The sequence below is a fragment of the Athene noctua genome, chromosome 2 (genome assembly GCF_965140245.1).
Source record: "Athene noctua chromosome 2, bAthNoc1.hap1.1, whole genome shotgun sequence".
Lineage (NCBI taxonomy): Eukaryota > Metazoa > Chordata > Aves > Strigiformes > Strigidae > Athene > Athene noctua.
The window spans coordinates 49807222-49815531 of record NC_134038.1 but is presented as its reverse complement, the minus strand read 5'-3'; positions in this window follow the sequence as shown (position 1 = coordinate 49815531).

Here is an 8310-nt window from a genome sequence, read left to right as displayed (position 1 = left end):
GAATATGGACTTATTTTTGCTAGTTGAGTAAACTGAATGAGTTTACCTAGGGTCAGTCAAGCATTGAAGTTGATGGGATGGAGGGGAGAGGGTAAATGGGCAGCAAGGGGCCACGAAGGGGACTGGAAGGAAGAAAAGGAAACAGGGAGCAAAATCTCCATCTTCCAGATGCTGTGGACCATTTGTCAGCTCAGTCATAAGGAGGCCAAAGTCAAGTCTGCCGCTCAGCTATGGGCTTGAGCACTCTGTTTAGCTCACAGGAGCAGCCTCACTGAAGTCTGAAGGATTGAAGTGTGTGCTTTAAGCCAAGGTAGATTTGACAATCCACTATGGGCATCTGATTAAAATGTCTTTTGACTCTGCCCCATCACTGCCTCTCCACACACGTGTCCCTGCTTTGGTAGGAGCATGCAAATGTCCTGGGTTTTGGCTAATAAGAGCAAACAAGCTCTTCTCTGGGCAGAGGCCACAGGTATGCAGAATCCTCCTTAGATACAACCGCCTTTTTAAATTGATTGCTGCCTATTCTATTATTTACTACACAATTATTTCTGTTTGTTAGAACTGCACAGTACTGTAACTGTGCATCTCATTTCTATTTTTCATCTGTGTATCTAAAACAAATGTGGCATGTTACTCTATTAGCATTATGTTGGAAAAAATTATTTGAAAGGCTTCTCAAATACAATGGAAAAGGTTACTCTAGCAGGACATTGGTTATTTTATTTTGAAATGATAAATATGCATCTAGTGGAGGACAATAAGGGCTTTATACTTGACTAACCCATGCCCTATTTATACTATATTTTGCCGATGTATTTCCGTACTGTGTACAATAAAATACAAATGATTCAAATTCATCAAGAAGAGATTAATTGGCATGTAATAGAGGATCTGGCTACTACAGTGGCAACCTGCCAGAATGAAAGAAAGAAGAAACTTGTGGAGAAGGGGACATAAAAATACATGTAAGTGCAAAAAGCCAGCAAATATGTGGAAGCTAAGTCCAACTATGTGAGTTGGCTTATATCAAAGAACAGTAGTGATATTATGAGATTCCCAACACAGAATGATTTCTAAGGGTTATTCATATATTTAACTTTATTCAGGCTTAAACTGAATTGCTTGAGCAGACAGGTGGAGATTTGATATGGTTGTTTGGAAACTGTAGGAACCCAGATGAGCAGAAACCACATCCATGCTGGCATGCTGATCACATCTCTTCAAGGTGAAAGGCCTAACACTGCAAATCCTTGGCTCTCTGATTAGACACTTTGCTTAGCTGGGGCCTAAGTCAGGAAAATTCCTTACTCTTTTCCTCTTTTTTCTTATTTTCCTATTCCTTATGATTATATTCCCCATTCATTTCTTGTACTGCTGTAGATTTTCAACAATGAACACATTATTGGTCAAACCCAGACTCTCTTTCCCATCCCCCATCAAAAAAGAACAGACAGAAAGGCTGTACAGTTTCTTAAAAATCTGCAGTTGCACTTATGAACTTTAGCTGTCAGGCACTTAGATGCAATGTTTTTCAGGAGGGAATACAAATCTGTCCATTTCAGTGCTATTCTGCTTGCCCTTAATTCTCTTCCTTCATTCTGGATAAATAAAAAGATTAATTCCCACACATTCCTGAAGCTCTGCTTGGTTCTAAATTAGATCAAGTTGGGAGTTTTGCTCATTACAGCTCTTCTTCCCTGCTGGCAGAGAGAGTCTTGTCTTTGTCACTTGTCTTCTGCCTGTCCTCCTGTCCTTACAATTCAATTGTAAATCCCGCATGATCATCATTCAACCAAAGAACAGACTATCGGGGCTTTTTAACATGTTTCTTACTGTAAAATATGTACAAATAAATGCACATTACTTCCAGACAAACCCTTATACTGCTAATAAATTTTTAGATGCATAGGAAATAATGCAGTTGAAAATACAGTGGAGCACAAATTTTAAATGGCTGCTTATCTCATTAGAACAGCATTTCAGCATTGCAGTGTGCCGGAGTGTCACTTCGGTTTTGTGGGTCCTCCCCTTCAAGAAGAATTACTGTCTCTCCCTATGCAGGCATATTCCGCGACAACAATTCCCACCATGTTTTTAATACATATGTATATACATTTCAGATGCATAAAAATCTATACATAGTATGAATCATCTGTTTCATAAACTTGACTATGCTGTTGTCAGAACCTATAAAAATAAAGTGACAGGCAGACCTTAGCAGAGTGTCTATCCACCAGCTATTGTGAAGACAATCAACCACGTTCAATCTTCATCACCTTGGCTGGAAACCCGCTCCTGGAAGCCAGAGGGAATACAGACATGCAGGAAGCCAAAAGTTTGACAGATCTGATTTTTCAATAACCAGGAATATGTGTTTCATATCAGAGGTCTTTGAAAATACCTTGTCAGTCCCACCTTCCCATTATACTGAAGGAGCTCCAGGCTGAGCAATTTTGCTGATGACAGCACCAGCAAGACTGACCAGTATGATACCGTGTAGAAGCATTGCTGCTTTATAAACCTTGAAACTTTTCTAATAGCTTCCTGAAAGTCTGTGCAGACTCCTGAGGTACGGTGTGCTCCTACACATGGGCACACATGCAGGAGGTCTCTCTTTCCTACTTGCCATTCTAGATGGCTACAGACAAGCATCACTGAAAGGATTCTTCAATAGCTGAATATATTTATATTATACTCAGTGAAGTCAGGCTGATATTGCTAATGTCTTTTGTTGTAAAGCCAACTAACAAAGAAGTCAAGTGGCAAATGATGACAGTAAGTTCTGGTCTTCTTTCACCACAAAAAAAACCCCAAAAACCTTAACACCCTGTTAAAAGATTCTCCTTATGCATGCTTTTTTTAGAAAGGTGCTAAAATACCAGGACTGGTCAACACAAAAGTGGCCAAACCACCACGACAAACTGGCTTACAAAACTAAACAATTAGTCCTGTGAACAAGGAGCCAAGGATATTATTTTAGCACTTTTCTATCATCTCTCTTATTCCCCTGTAAAAGTGCTAAGATTATTTGAGTGGTCAGTGTGGACACAGGGATTTTGGTTATCACTAGATCAGTCAGACCATATTCATGTTCTCATCCACAAAAAGCGTAGGAACAATAATATAATAATCCCCGAAGCACCTTTGGGAATTTATACAAAGCCTTATTTAAAATAATGAAAAGGTAAAAATAATGTTGAATTCAGCTTCCAGAAAGTAAGACTTGTGTCTATGTGAAATTTGATGTGATAAGGTTTATGATCATATGCTTGCTAATAAGTCCTTCTATATTTGCACAGCTGAGCTGAATTTCACACAAGAAATTTGGCTTTAGGTAAAATTAACAGGTGTCTATACTGAAAAGCATTTATGAATGAGAACAAGAAACTGTGCTTATCTTGCTATTTCCCTTGAACTAGCAAGCTCATTAAAGACATTTACAAACAGTTTAATACATGCTTGACATCGAGCCCTTATTTGGGTTTGACTTTAATTATATGCAAGTTCTCATTTGATTTAGAGCATAGGTTGAAGCCTCCAAAAGTAGAGATAAATTTCCATAACGTAGATTTGTCTGAAATTCAGATAAGACACAGACAGGTGAAATGTTACATCATGTTCATATATAGTACATGGCTTTTTCTTCAAAATTGTCACCTGTCAACCCCTATGTACTGGTTACCATATTCAGAGACATGGGAAAGTTCAGGACAGAATAATTTTCATTTCTTAAATTTCAATAACCTCAATTCTGCCTAAATATGAGACATAAAAGCTGTCTGAAAGAGAAGAAAAAATATTTTAAATTAAGATGCAACTGTAATAAACATTTGGCTAGTATAGAGGCATTTCTGAAAGTGAGAAATGTGTATTTAATATAGCACTTGTAAAGGTAGACAGGGTTTAAGGGGCAAAATGCTGGTGAGATCTACTCAGCTGTGCTTCTGTTTCCCTAGTTCTGCACTGGAAGTCCCCTTGCTTCTATTGAAAAACAGCTTGAACAAAACACTAATGAATATACATAGATGTAACAAATCCTGTACTGGCAGAGGAACAGATTTTATGACCTAATAGGTCTTTTCTCTCTCCAAAGGCTATAATTTTCTGAAAAATGAATCCCTTTCCATGGAAAAGTAGGTATCTACTGCCCAAAACAATACTATTTTGCAGAGTGATGTGAGTTGGTTATACTATGTAGAGCTCCCCTACACTTTGAAAAAGGTAGAAAATAAACAGATAACCAAGCTGTTAACAATAAAGGCCCCGGGAGCATAAATGATTTTTTTTTTTTAAATCACATTAAACAATTACCCCATTTCTAGGCAACCCAGTCTGCTGCCTGAATAGTTTTGTGTTTTCCATAATCCCACTAAAGTCTTACGCAGCCTTGCTGAATTTAACTTCTTCAGTTTCCTATTTGTATCCCTGTACTTTCTCAAATTAACCATTATCCTAGTGATGTTGAATTATAGAGAACCTTTTGATTAAAGTGCTACCAAACACAAGGAACCTTCAATATAACTGAGGTTTCCACAGGGATCAAACCAACCTCATCTGCTTCTTTATGCTGAATTACAGAAACCATGTGACATGGCATACATTTCTCCCCGCTCTGTCAATCCAAAACATTGTTTAAACAAGAAGGTACTTTGGCACTGAATATAATTCCCAGAAGTACAAAGAAGAAAATTTCAGAGGGGTATGACTCAACAAACAGCCTTAAAAAAAAAGATCTACTTTCATTTCCTGTTGGAATCAGTAACAAAATAAATTTCCTTTTTTTTTTTTTTTTTTTGACCAGCATCAAATTAGCTCTTTCCAATGTGAGCCAAATTCAGCTGCTGTTCATTTGGTACTGCTTTCCTTTGTGCTTTAGGCTAGGCTATGCAATTAATTTTTACTAAGGTCTGTTGAGTAATTTTACTGAAGCCCACTAATTTTTACCAAAGCCCTCTGGATAATTTTCTTCAGGCCTGCTCAGCAGGAAGCTGTTCTGGCTCCAGCTCTGATGGTCTAGCCAAATACTGGATGCTGCTCTCATATCTGGGAACAGTAGCAGTGTGCTGCAAGGGCTTCTGAAGAGATCAGGGCATGTTACGGATACAGCGGCAGGAACATGCCTGCAATCTGGGTGAGGTCTGCTCAAAATTGCTTTTATTCCTAATTCATCTAGGTTGGTGCAATCCCATTACTTTTATTCTCAGTATTGCTAAGGAGGGAATAAACAGGTTCTTTACTCAGGAGTTTTCCTTAAACTTAAAGCTCACTATCTGCTATTTGTGACAGTTTATCTGACAACTCTTTTTGGATGCAATGATTATATTATTTGTGAATGCATTTTGTCCTCCTTTTCCATAACAGGTTAAACTGTAGATATTTCAGTGGCTTGACTTAATGAGGTCTTTCCTAACCTAGTAAGCACAGTTTTCTAATTCCTGTGTATGAAACAAAAGATAAATACAGAAAGTAAGAGATTTTTTTTCTCCTTCCTTTTCATGTGAATAATGTTTTAATAAAATTGTTGAAAAGTTTTATAAATCTGTAGAGAATAAAGGCAACTGAGTCATCCCCTTCATAGTCATATATCTAAAAGCCATTCTGAAATCCATGGGAGCTGGAGGTACTTCAGGGACAGAAGATCAATCCTTTCTTAAGTATGAAAACCTCAGAAAAATTTCAGTTGTCCAGAACATCTACTTTTGCCTCAAACCATTGCTTGACATATTGATGTGTGTATTTTCTATATGCTCCTTTAAATGGACTGAAGAATCAGATGATGCAGACTTTGCCGCAGAAAACACACACTCCTTTTTGAATACAATGATAAACTGTTTCAAAAAAATCTCTACATTACTTAGGAGATATTATATCCCTACTGCTGTGGATACCATAAATCTCCGTGTGGGAATGTTTTTCTCTTGCCCCCTTGATATTTTACAGATGATGCAGTCGATGTTGTCCTTCACTTGTAAATAAGGAGTCCAGAGAGGCAGGGACTTCTGTTATTTACATACCAGCTGAATCCACAAAGCCTAAAAACACTAATCTCTCATTGATTTTTATGGAGCACTGGCTCCTAAATGCTTTTGTGGATCTTGCAAGTCATATTCGACTATTATCCAATGCTGTTGTTTCACGTGGGCCAGGAGCCGTTTGAGGAGTATAAACAAGGATTACAGAGTCCTCAGAGTGGTGGTGAGGGACTCTGGAGTGCAGGTAGTTTTTTCATCATTCCTCCTGGTCAAAGCAAAGGGGTTTTAAAGGACCGGTGAAATCTAGTGAATCAACAATTGGTTACAGGACTGGTGGCACAGCCAAGGGTCTTGACTACTTAGACCATGGGACTTGTTTGGAGAAACCTGGCCTACTGGAGGCTGATGGGGTCCATCTGTCAGGGAATGGGAAGAGCATCTTTGGCCATAGGCTTGCCAAACTGGTGAAGAGGGCTTTAAACTAAGGTTGCCAGGGGAGGAGAACTTCAAACCATCCCACTCCTACCAGCTTGATGCAAGTGCCAGCAATAGATGCCCAGAGCCTGGACATGGGTCACAGGTCAGCAGGAGAGCACCTGAGGAGCAGCACAAAGGAATTCCAGCCACTCCAGCCAGTAGGTTCTTCATCAAGGGCCCAATTTAAATGCCCCTATGCAAATGCATGTAGCATGGGGAATAAACAAGAGGAATTAGAGATGTGCGTATGCCTGCAGGGCTACGATCTCATTGGCATCATGGATATGTGGTGGGATGGCTCCTATGACCGGAGTGTTGGAATGGAAGGATACAGCCTCTTTAGAAAGGACAATCAGGGAAGACAAGGAGGGGGTGTTGCCCTCTATGTCAGTGACCAGCTGGAGTGCATGGAGCTCTGCCTGTTGATGGATGAAGAGCTGACCAAGATCTTGTGTGTCAAGATTAAAGGGAGGGCAGGGACAGGAGATGTTACAGTGTGTGTGTGTGTGTGTGTGTGTGTGTGTGTGTGTGTGTGTGTGTCTGCTACAGACCAGAGGACCAGGAAGACTGAGTGGATGAGGCCCTCTATAGACAGATAGGAGCAGCCTCATGTTCATGAGCCCTGGTCCTCATGGGGGACTTCAACCACCCCGATATCTATTGAAGGGACAACACAGCAGGGCATAAGCAATCCAGGAGTTTCCTAGAATGTGTTGATGATGACTTCCTTCTCCAAGTGATAGAGGAGCCAACAAGGAGAAGTGCTATGCTGCACCTTGTTCTCACCAACAAGGAGGGGCTGGTGGGGAGTGTGAAGCTCAAAGGCAGCCTTGGCTGCAGTGACCATGAAATGGTGGAGCTCAAGATCCTTAGGGCAGTGAGGAGGGTGCACAGCAAGCTCACTATCCTGGACTTTAGGAGAGCAGACTTTGGCCTGTTCAGGGATCTGCCTGGTAGAGTAGCATGTGATAAAGCCATGGAGGGAAGAGGGGCCCAAGAAAGCTGGTTAATATTCAAACATCGCCTCCTCCAAGCTCAGCAGTGATGTATCCCAACAAAGAGGAAGTCAAGTAAGAATGCCATGAGGCCTGCATGGATGAACAAGGAGCTCCTGAACAAGCTCAAACACAAAAAGAAAGCCTACAGAGGATGGAAGCAAGGACAGAGAGCCTGGGAGGAATACAGAGAAATTGTTTGAGCAGCCAGGGATCAGGTTAGGAAAGCTAAAGCCCTGATAGGATTAAATCCAGCCAGGAATGTCAAGGGCAACAAGAAAAGCTTCTATAGGTACTTTGGTGATAAAAGGAAGACTAGGAAAAATGTGGGCTTTCTCCATAAGGAAATGGGAGACATGGCTGCCCAGGATATGGAGAAGACTGAGGTACTCAACAAATTTTTTGCCTCAGTCTTCACTGGCAAGGGCTCCAGCCACACTGCCCAATCCACAGAAGGCAAAGGCAGGGATTGGGAGAATGAAGAACCACCCACTGCAGGAGAAGATCAGGTTTGAGACGATCTAAAGAACCTGGAGGTGCACAAGTCCATGGCACCTGGTCAGTTAAGTCCACGGGTCCTGAGAGAACTGGTGGATGAAGTGGGAAAGTCACTATCCATCATATTTGAAAAGTCGTGTCAGTCCGGTGAAATTCCCACTGACTGGAAAAGGGGAAACATAACCCCAATTTTTATAAAGGGCAAAAAAGGAAGACCTGGGAAACTACAAGCCAGTCAGTTGCACCTCTGTGCCCAGCAAGATCATGGAGCGTATCCTCCTGGAAACTATGCCAGGGCAGATGAAAAATAAGGAGGTGACTGGTGACAGCCAGCATAGCTTCACTAAGGGCAAATCATGACTGAT